The sequence below is a fragment of the Sebastes umbrosus genome, chromosome 3 (genome assembly GCF_015220745.1).
Source record: "Sebastes umbrosus isolate fSebUmb1 chromosome 3, fSebUmb1.pri, whole genome shotgun sequence".
NCBI lineage: Eukaryota > Metazoa > Chordata > Actinopteri > Perciformes > Sebastidae > Sebastes > Sebastes umbrosus.
The window spans coordinates 24634698-24650289 of NC_051271.1; the positions used below are offsets into that span (position 1 = coordinate 24634698).

Sequence of the window (15592 nt, forward strand, 5' to 3'; positions counted from 1 at the left end):
CACTATATATTCTCAGAGCTGAACTAACTCTTCTGCAGTGTGTAGTGTGCGCGCATGAACGTGAGGTGGAGCGAGAACGAGCGCGTTGTGTGAGTGAAGACAAGCAGGCAGGCAGAGGAGCGGTCTGAGCAGCGTAGCCACACGCGAGCGCGCATGGGAAACCGACCCGGTAGATATATACGTGTAAAAAGTTCTAAACAGTCCCTTTAATTCAAGGTAGAATGATAGGACGATCCTCTCCGCGCCACGGGCACTCCATGCACTGACTGTGACTGAATGTTGTGTTATTGACGTCCGTGCGACCAATCAGGTGATGACAGACAATCATACCATCAGTGTGGTGCGCAAATAGCAGACAAGATGAGTGACAGTCGGAAACGAAGCAGCATGTAAAATTAAGGTATTCTGGAAATTATAAGGTTTAGTATAATTATATTGAATAATTTAAGCGATATGTATCTACACATACTAATCATAGGTCAAAAAAGCGCTAAATTTGGCTGAATTATAAAAGGCAGAAGTGGTAAAATGAAGAGCCGTTTGGGAGCCGAAAGAGCCGGCTCTTCTTGGTGAGCTGAGCCAAATGATCTGGCTCACTAAAAAGAGACGGAATTCCCATCACTATTGAGAACAAAGATGTACGTCGTGTCTCCATGACTACCTCCCACTGTACAAAGGTGAAGCCAAAATATCCCGGATGTTGTTACACAATGTAACACCAATTTAAAAACATAAATACATTATTTAGTTAATAATGTAATTATTAGTTCATTATTATTATTTTTTATTGTCTGTTCCATTTACGTTTACATTAGTTTATGTTTTTACGTTGTCGACGTCACACACAACCGCCCGAGCCAATCAGGAGCCAATCAGGAGCCGAGGAGCCAATCAGGAGCCAATCAGGAGCCAATCAGGAGCCGAGGAGCCGCAGCTCATTAGCGTGGAGACACCTGGCTTGTAGCAGCCAGCTTGGAATTTTACATTAGGCAATTTGCATGCCCTCCATCAAGGTAAATTACACCTTTGTGACTTAATTAACATAGTCTAAGCATAAACTTGAATTTTTAGGATTTGCTGAGAAGTAAACCTGCCTTTCGATGTTTTTGCACTTTCAATATTCGCTCAATAAACAACTTTATTGGAATTTTGATTTAGGGTGCCAAGGACGAGCCAGAACATATATAAGAGGTCTTTTATTCCCCATGCCAAAATGACTGCACTAGGGAAGACCTTAAGTATTTTGAAAGGTGTAAATTATCCCCATCTGTTGCTGCTGTTTCCTGCCCATTTGCACAATTGTACATTTGTTGCTGTATTTCTTGTAACAGTGCAGAGTGTTTTGCCGAATGTATGTTTTTAATGTTTGAATTTCATGTCATGTTTGAATGTATCTTTTATGTACTAGAGAAGCCAAAGACAAATTTACACTAAGGTGGACAATAAAGTCAAAGTAAAGTAAAGTAAAGTAATTCAGAGTGTACGGAGTGCGTGTGTTTAGGACTGTTTCCCATCAATACCTCAACCTGAACCAACCTAACTACCGAGGGGGGGCGCTATCATCTTTACAGGAGGGGAACCCTATTCGACGGGGGAACAGACTTCAACATAACACCTGACCAGTCGGTGTGAAGATAGACATACAAGAAGAAAGTGATATCAACCCTCCCACTCAACACCTGATAAGACAGCAAACCAAGGCCAATGGAAAGGAGGCTGGGTCACGCGTCATCAACGTGTCATATCTTTGGGGGTAGAACACATGCGCGGTAAAATCTGGCCGAAATTGAGCCAATCGCAACGCACGACTGCAGCTTCAGTTACACTGCGCATGTGTTATACCCCATACCCCAAGACCCATGTCCGCCGTGACACAGCCTCCTTTCCTTAGGCCTTGCAGCAAACAAGCTAACCCCCCTATAAAATGTTGGTGTAAAAAAGCATTAGTGGGATTAGTGACTACTGGTAATTCTCTTACACTACTTGTTGGTGAAAAAGTACTCACTACTTTTAGTCACCAACACTGGTGACTAATCATGCAAAGATAAACAGGGTTAATCTGACTCTGAGATTTCACTTTATTCACTTCGCTTGCAATACTTCCGCTTGTATTGGCAAGACAATAACATAAAATCTCTCATGATTTAGTCTAAGGAAAAATTAACTATCCTCCCTTCAAAGCCCCCTTCTGATCCTTGGACCTTGGACCTGGACTTTGGGAAGAACTAGACTGAACTTACCCAACCTAATTAACATAATGAATGACAAGTTAATTTGGTAATTGCATGTTCTCAGTTTTGTTATGATGTCAAACTAAAGCAGAAGGAACACATGCAGTGTTAGTCTTAAACAAGTTTTAGGGAAATAAAACATATTGTATTTCGTATTTGACTGAGAAATATGTACAACTTTCTGTATATTTGTGCTTGTGTATTTAATTTAAGTGTTTGTGTGACAGTCAGAGGAAAAAAGCAGAAGCAAATTCAGCTTCTCTCTTTAATTGTCACATAGCACACATTAGTTTTAATTAAATACTTGTTTATGTTTATTGGCACAGAGTGTTTGTGCATGCATCATTTAATGAGTCTTATTGATGACTTGAGTTTTTACCAAACCCTTTCCTGATTTATAGGTATGGACTTATTAGTTTTTAGCCTCCAAACTAATCAATGAACCCTCAGTTGTGCGGTCAATAGTTGCCAGGAGTAATTTGCCCATGGCTCTCATTTCACAGAATGACCGGCCATCATATGGTGGACAAAATGCCAGTCTGAAAAATCGCATTTAAGATACCATTGATTCTGGTGACTGCTGTTTGCTCATTAATATTTTAAGCATTTTCACAGATAAGCTGTGCAGTGGGCAAGCTGAGACTGGTTAATGAGATCTGTGTAACTGAGCTCAACAGACAGCATGCTATCTGATTGTCTTTTCACCTAGTGACTTCAAGCCCAACAAAACTAGACAACTGCTTTGAGCTCACTCTAGAAAAAAAGATGATCTATGTGTCTACTTTGGAGAACATTTCTGTAGTTTTAAATTATATGTTCAATATACTACAATACAATCTGTTGTTTGTGAGGTACGTTGTGATGGGAAAGTAACTGTGGAGCTGTGTTTATGTTTATGCCCTTTAGGGCCATAAAGAGCATGTTTCCTGAAACGAGCTGATGCAAATTGAGACATTAGTTCCCGCTCTGAACCACCCAGACTAAAAGATATACCTCTTCCAATAAAACAGATACAAAGGAGACAAAGTATTATTCATCAGAGCAGTTGGTCATTTGTCAGACTTCCTTTCTGTATGCCTTACCCTACAGAGACCAGTGCACTGAATCCTGTATGATTGGTAAAAGTCATCAATATTCCCTGAGAGAAGATGGATAACAGAAAGGCTGGATACAATCAATATGCTTTTGGCAAGGAGGTTGTTTTTTCCCTTTTGAATCTTACCTTCTTTTTTTAAATTTCTTTTATAGATTTATCTTGTTAAATGTTTTTACAGAGAAACTGTAGAAAGAAAATGTTGCCTCATCAGTGTACACAATAAAATTGACTAAACAACAGTGTATCATTAGTATTAATGAATGTCAATCATCATGTGGATGGTTCCCTTGTTAGAAGCACTCTAATGAAATTGCAGAGAAAATCTTCTGCCCCGTTACTTTTTTTTTCTGGTCAGCAATTATCCATCACCCGCTGCTAGATTTATCCTCTAATATCGGCCACAAGCCGACTGAGTACGACCGCATTCAGCTCTTCTGCTTAATGAAATCATTCATGGGAAGTGTACCAAGTATCTTTTTCTAATGAGTTGGCTAGTGTGCTTTAGGCCATTGAGAGATGCTGCACTTTAATAACAAAATCTGCTGGCTTAGAGATTCATCCAGCAAGTTAATTATCAAATGGCATCGTGATGCACGCAGTGATTCTATATTTGTGATGACAGAACTCTTTGAATCTGAAATCACCATATTTGGTTTTACTGTAGTACTTTAATGTGCTCTCATTCAAGTTTTCTACATTGGTTATATTGATTAAGAATAAAAAAACACTTAAATACATTCTTTAAGACTTCATGGAAGATTGTAAACGACACTATAGTGTGGATTTGTTGTAGCTTTTATGAGGTTTTTACATTATACAGTATTTGATCCACTGGTCTATATTGCAGGTTGGATGGAGAACCTGCTCAGCTAAACAGCAGACTCACACAAACTGCTTGATGGGTGAGTTTGTACACTTTACGTCATCTTTTTAGGGGGGTCTATCTTCGTCAACAGACAAAGGCTTCCCCCTTGTGCATGTGGAGTAGCATTACAAAACCATAATGCACAATGAATACTTCACAGAAATAAACACTCTGTACAGCTACTATAGAGGCATTGAACTCATACAAATTAAAAAAACAGGATTCACTTTTATATCGCAACAATCTACATATAATCTTGTTGAGGTATTGCTGTTTAAATGATTGGAAAGGAGTAAAAGAGCAACAATACAGTACTCTATGAGGCTACATTTAGCACCATCTTGTGGTATCAAACAGTCAGATGTTCTGAATATGTTCAACTTCAGTAACAGATTAAAAATGATGTAACAATGTCTGAAATAAGCTAAGAGGATGCCTGTGTAAAACATTGCGTCTTCAGGAGCATGAACAGTTTCAGAAGCTGATACATTTCCAAACCAATTTAATTTAAAGTTTATTGATAATATCTTTAAAAAAGATTTTCACAAAAAGTTTCCTGCAGTTCTGTCTGCATATCACATCTAACCCAAACCCCTGTGTTGAGAGACTCACAGAGGCACACAGGCTTAGAGACAAGTTAACCCTGAATCTTTAATATCTGCAGACTGAATATCAAAGGCTTGCGGGAAATTATAGATGAACCATGACAAGTCGAATCCATTTGAGTTAATTAGACGGAAAGACACACACAGAGAGAAATCCAGAAAACTACTGTATAATCTGCATATGTACCGATTCTTTCACTCAGAGTGTACTGTACCTACAGTTTGTCACCCGGTGGGTTGTGTCTTACGCCATCAAATGTCTCTGTAACATTACAGGACTTTTCTGGTATTTAGATAGTCGGCATCCACTTTTTACAGTTTTTTTTTTCATCAGTGTAACGGTGCCTTCAAATGAAACTCGGGAGGTTGTGTTTACAACATGGGAAGTCGTGTACACGATATGTTTGGCGTTCAAGTAGTTAAGTCGTGAGAAAACCGCTGCTAAAGAACAGCAATATTAACTTTACTGTCGGAGTAACATAATGCAGTATATGCAAAGGCATAATGACAACATGAGGCCGTTGGGAATATCAACATTTTCCTCAGGCATATTATAAAAATACAAAGAAAAACAATATATGAATAAAATGACAATATATTAACTTATTATGCACCGAAAAATGAACTTCCATGGCCTCTGCCATTTCTGACACACACGTCACATCTCCTGAACTTGGAGCTTTCAGAAACTTTTCTCTTACCGTCGTGAATACCACAAGAGGGGGGCGTTCATATGGACTCTTCTCGTGAACACGACCCCATTTGAAGGCACCATAACTCCTAGTTTGGTTTGTTTCACCATTGGGAGGGAGTTAACTGGTGTAAACCAGGGTTGTTGCTATAGTTACATGTAGTTTCATGTATATTATTCATCCCCCTTGGATGTTTATGTCATATTGTCTTGCAACGTTAAATGAAAGAATACTAACTTCCAGATGCACGTGTTTTTATATTGTAATCAATTGAAACCCTTGACTACACACTGGTGATATCAATTTAACTAATACTAATTATTTGTTTTAATTGGTAGCACTCGTGATCATTGAATAAGATAAGTTAAGATATGCTTTACTGTCCCAAGGGGAAATTTTGCTTGTACCACTAATACTTATGCAAACATGTATTTTGCATTTTATATTTGTAATTATTTTATTTTATTTCATTTGTTAAATTTCCGTCTTCACTTTGACATTAAAGGTTTTGTTCCGTTGATCAAAGCCACCTTTAATTCCCTTTTTATTCAATGTTGTAAATCAATAAAACATGAAAACTTCCAAGTGGGTGAACACGTTTTATGGGCACCTTACCTTGTTCACTCATCCATATTAGTAGTTGAACTATTGACCTGAGCTGCTGCATGTCTGAAGTGTCCGGATATATTATTTTAGCGGATACCTGCTAATCAGAAAGTTTTTTTTGTTGCCATGTTACAATTTATGATTAATATCCAAGATAGTTGAAGAATGTGTATTGTGTGTATTGGCTGAGCAGAGGCGGTAGAAAGTGGAGGGCTGTCAGAGTCAGAGGGACGGGCTGTTGTTTGAAGTAGCGGGGAGTGCCGAGCCGAGGTAATTGTGTCTGACGGGCGGCGATAATGATGAGGCGCAGATCAGATCAGCTGCAGATCCCCTGCGTCCAACCCCCTGCTGCTCGCCTTCACTTTTCCCTTCTCTCCTAATTGACCGGGCTGCGTCTCCCCCGAGCCCCTTTGTTATTATTTATTAATAATTCATCGCTAAATAATTCACACCCTTGGACCCGCAGTGTTAATTGAGCTGGGTGCGGTGGCAGCGCTGGTGGGTGTGTGAATGTGTGTGGGGGAGAGAAGGGGGGTGGGGGTGGTGTAAAAGGTAGGGAGGAAATGGGAAGTGGGCCTTCCTCAACTTGTAGCGCAACAAAAAAGGGAAAAGGTTTGTTTTGTTGTCCATAGGGATGAGGCTTTGGGGCAACTGGACATTACTGTTAGTGTGCGTGTGTGTGTGTGTGGGGTGGGGGGAGGGTGAGAGTCAGAGAGGGGAATCAATCAGAGTTTGTTATGATCGGAAGTAAGGTCTGAAAAGCTCTTCTTATTCCTCACATAGCTCACTGATAATGTTGAGATTCTCATTCTTTGCCTGTTTTACAAATGAAAAGAAGGGAGGTAAATGAATACATTTTTAATAGTTAACTAGCAATGCATTTAAGTGAGAAAGATCTGAGTCTGCTAAGTAGAGCTGAAACAATAAGTTGATTAATCAATCTTTTCAATTGACAAAAAAGTAATCAATTGTGATGATTAATTAATAATTTTAGTAATTTTTCAAGCTAAAAATACCACATTGCTGATCCTCACATGAGAGGAGTTGATACTTTTCTGATCACAATATGATGATGGCACCTTGGGCTCTATTTTCTAAGTTTTTATGGACAAAATAATACATCGAATGATAAGGAAAATAATTTGTAGGTTAATCAATAATGAAAATAATGGTTAGTTGCAGCCCTACTGGAAAGTACAGATAGGGTGAAACCTATAGAGACCCCTGTAGATCAGTGATTCCCAAAGACTGGGTCGGGAACCAGAGGCGGGTCGCAGGAGATTTTATTAGGGTCGCCTTATAAATTAGCAGAATTTCTTCCATAGTCTTTTATTTAACATTTATATCTGCAGTACACCTTTGAGCCACATGAGGGAGCCTGTATATTCGTATTGTTCTGATAATTGTTGCCTACTTATAACATTGAATCCAATATGAAAGGCCAGCATACAGGCCTTTGGCCTTGAAGGAGATTATGTTTTCAGCGGCGTTGGTTTGTTTGTTTGTTTGTTTGTTTGTTTGTTTGTTTGTCTGTCTGTTAGCAGGATTACTCCAAAAGTCTGCGATGGATTTGAATGAAATATTTCAGAGGGATGGGTTGTGGCATAATGAACAATCCACTAGATCTTGGTGGCGATCCGGATCATGATTCAGATTCAGGATTTTTTTTAAGAATTCCGATCAGCCTGAGCATTAAGACCACAGGGTATAACACATGCACAGTGTAACTTGATGATGCAAGACCCCGCCTTCTTCCAGCAGAGAGATGCGTGTGTGGATGTGTGGCGAGAGGTGTAGCGGGAGCTGCTGGCCACCGCGGTGAAAAAGAAAAAACGGTAGATGACGGGATGAGAGATAACGTAGTGTAACGTTATACAGACATAACAAGGCTGCGGAATGAGAGAGGCATCTGCCGATACGTTACACGGAAACACACCGTGTTAATAATAAGCCGATCACCTCAAGGTACCGCCAGCTGTGAGCTGTGATCTGTTTTTAAAGTCAGGCACCTTGGCGGAGGTCTGCGCTCTCCGAGTGCCATTCTAGTTATGTATGTTTTCAATATGTTTTCAAATGTATATATTTCTTTGAAATGGCTGGTTTACCTATTTAAGATAATATAAGGTGTGTTGGAAATGGCAGTAAAAATGGTCAGGAATGTTCATTTAAGCACAAATTCGCTCTTCTCCAGCCTATCGTGAAGGGGGGCATGATGGTTGTCATTTTTTAAAAGTGGGTCCCCAGAATTTTTTTAGGAGAAACACTGCTGTAGATGTAGTTTGTTACCACTATTATGTAGTCATATTATTTCTTTATGTTAATCTTGCCTCTAGGTGGAGGCTTCAGATAAGCCCAGTGGGTTTTTTGCCTCTTCCTGCACTGTATATTATTCATTTATTTTTTTGTTATGTTGTATAGTCTTAAATTGTGCAAAACAAATAAACAATAAACAATAAGATGGAGCGCCGCAGTAGCCGAATGGTTACAGCGCATGCCATGTAACCGCAACGTTCCTGATTCAATTCCGGCTGTGTGAACTTTGTTGTGTGTCGTACCCCTCTCTCCCTGTTTCCAGTCTGCCTCTCACTTTCATAAATAACAAAAAGACCCCTGTAGAGACTGACTAGTGAATGATAATGTGAATATAAAGCACAGCTATTTGCCAATATATATCTACAATAAATTTATTGTAGAGTCATATATGTAATCCAAGAAACTGCACTAGATGTTTGAGGTAATGCAGAAACGGTAGATAGGTGATCCACCAGAGAGCACCAAAAACTTTATTTTTCAGCTATAAAATGGGCCTCTCAGTATATATCTTGGTCACTTTAAGAGATCTTTATCAAGAAATGTTTGTTTGTGTTATGTTCTTATGTAAAACAGTATGAATATTGACATCTATTTTAAACTCTCAAATATCGCTAGCGGCCTCAAAAGTCCAGTGTCGGTGGGGCTAGAATATAAAGATAATCGTGGTTATACAAGTATCATTTACTGTTGTTAAAATCAATGCACAAAAAAATGATAATCAAACTGACATTGTAAGTCATTTCTAGTTATAGGTCTAGCATGTGGTGGTGCCTGTTGAGTCAGTCTGGTAACAGTCTTGCGTTCAGCAGCAGCGCCGTCCAGTAGAGGTCAGCATCAGATCACCAGAACATCCACCACATACGGTGGGAGATGCTTCATGTGTTAGTAGGGCTGCCGCTAATTTGGAATCGCATGCTTTGTTTGTGTTAAATTATTCATGCAACCTTTCATTAACACCCTAAACAAATACAAATTGCACAGCAGCATAGAGGGAATCATGGCAGTCACACTATGCCAAGGAATGTTTTCTTAAGAAAATGCCCGCTTGCTGATTTTGTAAACCTGCTTACTGTATATTATTACTGAGAATCACACATCCTCGCCAAAACCCACTGGCCGCCTTGTTCACTTTCTGCTTACTAACTAGTTTGCGAGTGATTTAGAATACATAAAATATGAAAAGGTTAGATTTGAGACTTTGTGTTGGTTCTGGCTGAATAGCTTATCACTCTGAATCCAGTGTTTAAAATTTTAAGATGACTTTAAAATTGAAAATGTTGACTGTTTCATAACAAGTTACAAAATCATTCTCCCTGTCTCCCCCCCCCCTCTCTCTCTTTCACTCAGTCTTCCTCAGACTCAAACACTGGCACTGTGTCGAGTCGCTTGGGCAATGCTCGTCTTCAGAGCATTGCCTAGTTGCTAAATCTCTTTTAAGCAGAGCAATAAATCAAAAAATCAAAGCAACTCTGAACCCAGTCTTTTAAAAGTTTAGATTTTTTTTTTTTGTTGGGGGAAATTTCTGGGTTGGGGAAAAAAACAAGTTTGTGAAAAAAACCCTGCTCCCCAGTTTGTGTTTCTTTGGGGAATGGTTCATCTGAAGCTGTCGACAAGGTCCATACAAGTCTCCTGCTACCACGGAGCATACAGACTGTCTTTCATGCTGTGGTGGTTTGGGACCAGAGAGGAAGGGCCAGCAGAGAGGAATCCGTCTAGCCGAGCTCAGTGTATACACTGCGTGTATTTTTGTAGACATCGCCGTAGACTTCACTTAATCTAAGAGTACATCAAAGCATCCCATGCTCCTCTTCTTCAGCTAAATCCTTCTCTGGTCCTTATTACCAAAGTGCTCATAAATGCCTTCGGGGAGTTGAGAAGAGGGAAAAACACAAACAAAAAACAAACATGTTTGCTTTTATCTTTCAAATAACTATTTATGCTGGTACAAATGAGCATTCGGAGAGGGGATCATATTGTATCATAGTGGGCGAAGATGTAAAGATTCCCGCTGACTGAAAAAGAACAAAAGGAAGACAGTGGTACGGTAGAGTAAATTGTTTTCTGTGACGTTTGCCAGAATGTCATCATCGCCGGTTGATTTAAGCGGGGGGCTGCCAATCTGGGAAATGGCGCTTTTTGATTCGGCAAGTGGTTTCAAAAAGTGCCAGCGAACATGAGATTAACAAATGGCTTGCACCATGTCTGTTTTTCATTTATTTTTGATGGCTCTGATGTGAGTGTGGAAGTGAAAGGGACTGGTTGTGTACTCCAGTGGGCCGCTGGGTCGGGGAGTAAACAGGCTCTCAGCGGCATAGGAGTCTTTCCATCAGGATAGAGAGTGTAACCCCATGGAGATCCTAGAGAGTTCTGAAGCCAGAGATGGTGAATAATAGAACAAAGTGAGGATGAGTCTTCTGAGGTTCCACTGCTCTTCAACATCCCTCCATCGCAGGGAGAACGGCTGTGAGAGAGAAAGATGGGAGAGAGCACTGATAGTTGCAACTTCTCCGTCCAGCCTCCTGACATGTTTTTCACACCGCTACATCACCAAAACTTTGTTTGGAAAACACTATTGTAAGCTGACACAATGACAGCTGCACATAATGACAAAGTCTGCATTCATATGACAGCATCCAAACCTAATCCCATGGGTCTGTGGGGCCCCTTTTTTTCTCTTATGATAAATTCACCACAGCCACCCCCTTACGTCTCTCTTCTGTGCGTCTCCAACACCGAGAACTGACATGCGGTAAACGGAGAAATATTCAAAGGCAGGCCGGGTGCTGCCTGTCTCCCACAGGGGTCTCCTTTTTACCCCCTCACCACTGCTGAGAAATCAAAACTCTTTGGACGTCACACAGGCCGATTGAAGTTCAGTGCCTGCTCTGGCGCGGTCCCTTGCCCGACGATGGCAGGCGTCATTAGAGCTGTCAGTCAGACCCTGGCAACGGGGCAGCGCCGCAGGGCACCCTCAGGGCCCAATCAATGTTGGGGTCCCCAGGAAAGGGCCATCAAACGACCCTGTAAGACGATGCTGTAACGCCGCATCGTCGAGCTTCACGCTCATCCCCCATTGATCACATGATTAATAGCACAGCTCCGCACTCTGATGCAAAGCTGCGGTCTTGTATTTTTAATCACTGACTTCCCATTGGCCCGGGTATGGTAATGTGCACCCTGGAAGTCTTATATAGGAACCGTCTTATTGAAACTCTAATAATGAAGGAGAATGCAACTTCTCTCACAAACAGCTCCCCAGCAGTGTCAGTGGGAAACAGGGGCCAGTTGTTTTTTTTTTTTGCATCATTTCAGCCTGCTTCTCCCAGTGTGTTGCAATTACAATGAGTCACATGACGCAATGAAAATAAATGAGCCAGTGGGTGCTTCTCCGTCCAACAATCTGAAATCCTGGAACAATGAGATATCCACGAAATCCACGGTACACAATTCAAATACAGGAGCAAACAAAACCCAAACAAAACAAAGCAAGCGTCTTTGAAGAGCGAAAAACTCAGACTGCCGAAGTTCCTTTCAACAATATACAGAGTGCAATATTCTCAGTACCAGTATGTTATTCAGAGCTGTTCCTCCAAATATTTGGAGAGAAGGAGGGGAGATGAAACGGGGATAGAACAATGGGACTTTGGCTGTGTTATGGCGTCCGTGCACCTCGCCCCGCCAGCCCTTTGTAGTGTGTGTTGTGTAGCGTCCGCGTCCCCAGTCGGTTCCCCGCTTGTTCTGAGTCCAGGTGGGGTCTCAGTCACCCCCTCCCCCGCTCTTGCTCACACTCCTCCCCCTATCTGCCTATCTCGCACACACCTGCTCCATCACTCTCACACACACCTTTTTGATTCCATACATCCAAACACAGATTAAAGAGTCATTTAATATTTTGCATTTTTAAGCATTTTCAAAATGATTTGTTTAATATCAGATTGGTGCCTGCAATCCAAATCTTAATTTACCCCTTCCATAATGTTAATAACACTGTACACATATATATATACATATATATATATATATATGTATATATATATATAATATATAGTATAATATTCTGTTTGATCCTTTGGTTCAATTCAGTGACATATAAGAAGGCATTTCGAGTCTCTCTATGACATACAAATGGAGCTGCACTTAATATATACATATTATATATACATATTAATTAAATCATGTAATATTGATTACAAACAAGATCACTGCTGTCAACTCGCTGAGCATAGAGGAAGGATAAAGGATTTAGCTAATTTATTCAGGCTCTCTCTTCTCATGGACACGGGTAAAATATTCTCTCTGGTCTAGAACAGTAAACAACTTCGGGGGAAGTTGGGCAGAAAGTTTCCCCTCATTTTAAATGCATTTCAAGTCGCCCTTAAAATGCCCAAAAGCAACACATTTAAAAGTGGTAAGATATCAGTTTCGTTTTATCTCACGCTTGCATCAAATCCATGAGATAAACCCGTCACTGCACGTTTCCCTCCCCTTTCTCCCCCCCACCACCCCCGCAGTGTGCAGTACTCAAACAGACCACCAGGTGATGCTGAGATGTGCCGCCGCACGAAAATGAAGTTGTTGAGTCTGGAACAAAGAAAATAAAGTGATGATTTCTCTGTCAGATATTTGGCTTTGGGTACAGAGCGTTGCCAGAGTTCTTAGTAAAGGGTGATCATTAGCGAGTAACGGGGACTGTCGACACCTTTTATCCAGCAATCAAAGGCAAATAACAACAAAAACGAGGTCTGACCTATATTCACGCTGCAGCAGCATCCCAAAGGAACGACAGGTACCCGGGCATCATGCAACCTTCTGGCAATACCAATACATTAACTTCCTCCAGGATGGGAAGAGTGCATGTGATTAAAACAAATAACCTCTCTACTTTTGTAAATATAGATTGATAAAAAAGAAACACCTTCCAACACATGATCAATAAATTGAACTATTCAATATTAAATTTAAATCTGGCTCCCTCCCTCTCTCCCTCTCTTTATGGGGGAGTTGAGGGGGCGTCTATGGTCAGCGTGTAGAGGCTGTGTCTGGTGGAGGTAATCCTTGGTGATCTGCCCTAATCTGTCACAGATACAGCTGAAGCGCAGAGAAGCTGTTAGAGGAGAGCGGAGAGGGGGGGATGAGAGTCAGAAGGGGGGGGGGAAACTGGATTATGGCAGTACGTCTGCATTAACTCATTGGCCTTATCTCTTAAATGCTCTGCGAAAACAGCTTTGGCTTGTATACAGGGAATCGTGTGGTGTTCGAGCTTGGATGTGTGCGCATACGCAGGCGTGCGTGCGTGTGTGTGTCATGTGAGCTGAGCTTATTTCATGCCAGCCATAAAGGCCTGAGAAATAAGTGTTCCCGTTATAGAGAGCAGCACGCCCAGTGCCACCTTGTGCTAGTTCACATCCCAGCCCTCCTGGCTCCCTGAGAGCCTGACAGCCATTCTCAGGTGATTCCAGTATTCATTCTGGCAGCTATTTTAGATTTAGTCTTAATCTTAAAATGAAAATGCTTATTAGGTCTAGTCACATTTTAGTCATTTTTATCCTTCATAGTTTTAGTCAACGACAACGAAGTCATTACTTCTTAGTCAACTTTTAGTCAAGTCAAGTCAATTTTATTTGTATATCCCAAAATCACAAATCACACATTTGCCTCAGGGGGCTTTACAATATATACAGGATACGACACCCTCTGTCCTTTACAGTACGACCCTCTCATCGGATAAGGAAAAGCTCCCCAAAAAACATTTTAACAGGGAAAAAAAAGGAAGAAACCTCAGGATGAGCAACAGAGGAGAGATCCCTTCTCCAGGACAATACAATACAGAGTAACAATACAACATAGACAATCCATATGACAAAAATGAATGCATATTATGTGAACATATATGAGAGGATGGATCCAGGAGATGTCAAGCAGTTTCCAGGTGTCGCCAAACAGAGCAGAGCAACACGCCATTACTTTTAGTCAAATTGTTTTCTCTCTTAGTTGTTGTAGCTAGTTTTTGTCTTCGTCTTGTGTCAAATGTCCTTTTTAGTTGTCAGATTATATTGAACATTTCAGTCGATCTGTTCTAGCCAAAACGAATCATTTTGTAATTTTAGAAAAATGTATTTCACATACAGTTTTATCTTATAATTATCTGATGAAAAACACAGGTTGAATAATTAACAATGCAGCTTTGCAGTTACTCCGAGTCTTCCTGACTGTGCTCCTTAGTGATGCGCGGCACCCACCGGTCCATTATGAGAGTCGATCCGCACTGCCAACGTGCAAACATATGCGTTAATCCACCACCTGAACCCGACCCACAAACCACCAACTTAATGCATTATCGTAGCACAAGTCAGGACTGAGGTATTGTCACCGTTAGTTATTAGTCATAGAAAAAACGATTGTTGACAAACACATTTCGTCATAGTTTTAGTTAACAAAATGAACACTGGGTGATTCAGTTTCCATTTCTCCCTCTTTGGTTGGGCACAGCGGGCGATTTGCTTCTTGGAATACGGTTTCTCAATTGCCAGATTAATGAAATCCCACTTAGTCCCCATATCTGAGAATTATGTGCTTTTGACATACTTTTTCCCATTGAAACCACACGCAATTATGGTTTACACGGAAAAAAATAACTAATTGTCGGTTGTTGCGGATGAAACTGTCTCACATGTCGAGTCGCGCCCTGGTTTGCGAACCTGATTTACCCAGAAGCACAGGAACACACACATCCTTTGTAGTCATAAACACGCACACACACAAAAAAAATCTCTGTTCGCAAACAAGTGTTATAAAACTGATATGTTGATTGATACAGTCGGTGCAACTCTCCCTAACACAAACAGCCAGAAGCACGCACAGTCCTGCACTCATACAGTCCCTCGTCTCCAGTCATGGGAGGGTCACCCCTTGGCCCTGAGAGAAAGAGAGAGAGAGAGAGACTGTGTGGATGCTCTCATGTTTATGTTTGGGAGATTAGCAATGATGAAAGAATGCCTTTTCAAGTCTGGGCTAGAGGGGCCTCTGTTCAATGCCCCACCCTTTCACCATGCACACGCACTCCCTTTCGCACACACACACTCGTGCTTGTGTGTGTGTGTACATAAATAGTCACACACATTCACAGAGACGTGTGTAATTTCGTCATCAATCCCCGCATATTGTACTCCATAGCAACCATATGT

General features: G+C 41.0%; 1 protein-coding gene across 7 annotated transcripts in view; it reads left to right on the forward strand.

Moving 5' to 3' along the window:
• The first annotated feature begins 4195 nt into the window (after positions 1-4195).
• Positions 4196-15592, forward strand: part of lef1 (lymphoid enhancer-binding factor 1) — a 107627-nt gene continuing 96230 nt past the window's right edge. For all 7 annotated transcript variants that reach the window (XM_037763998.1, XM_037764000.1, XM_037763997.1 and 4 more), the window contains exon 1: positions 4196-4229. The gene's annotated coding sequence lies outside the window, so the exon portion shown is untranslated. The remainder of the gene's footprint in view (positions 4230-15592) is intronic.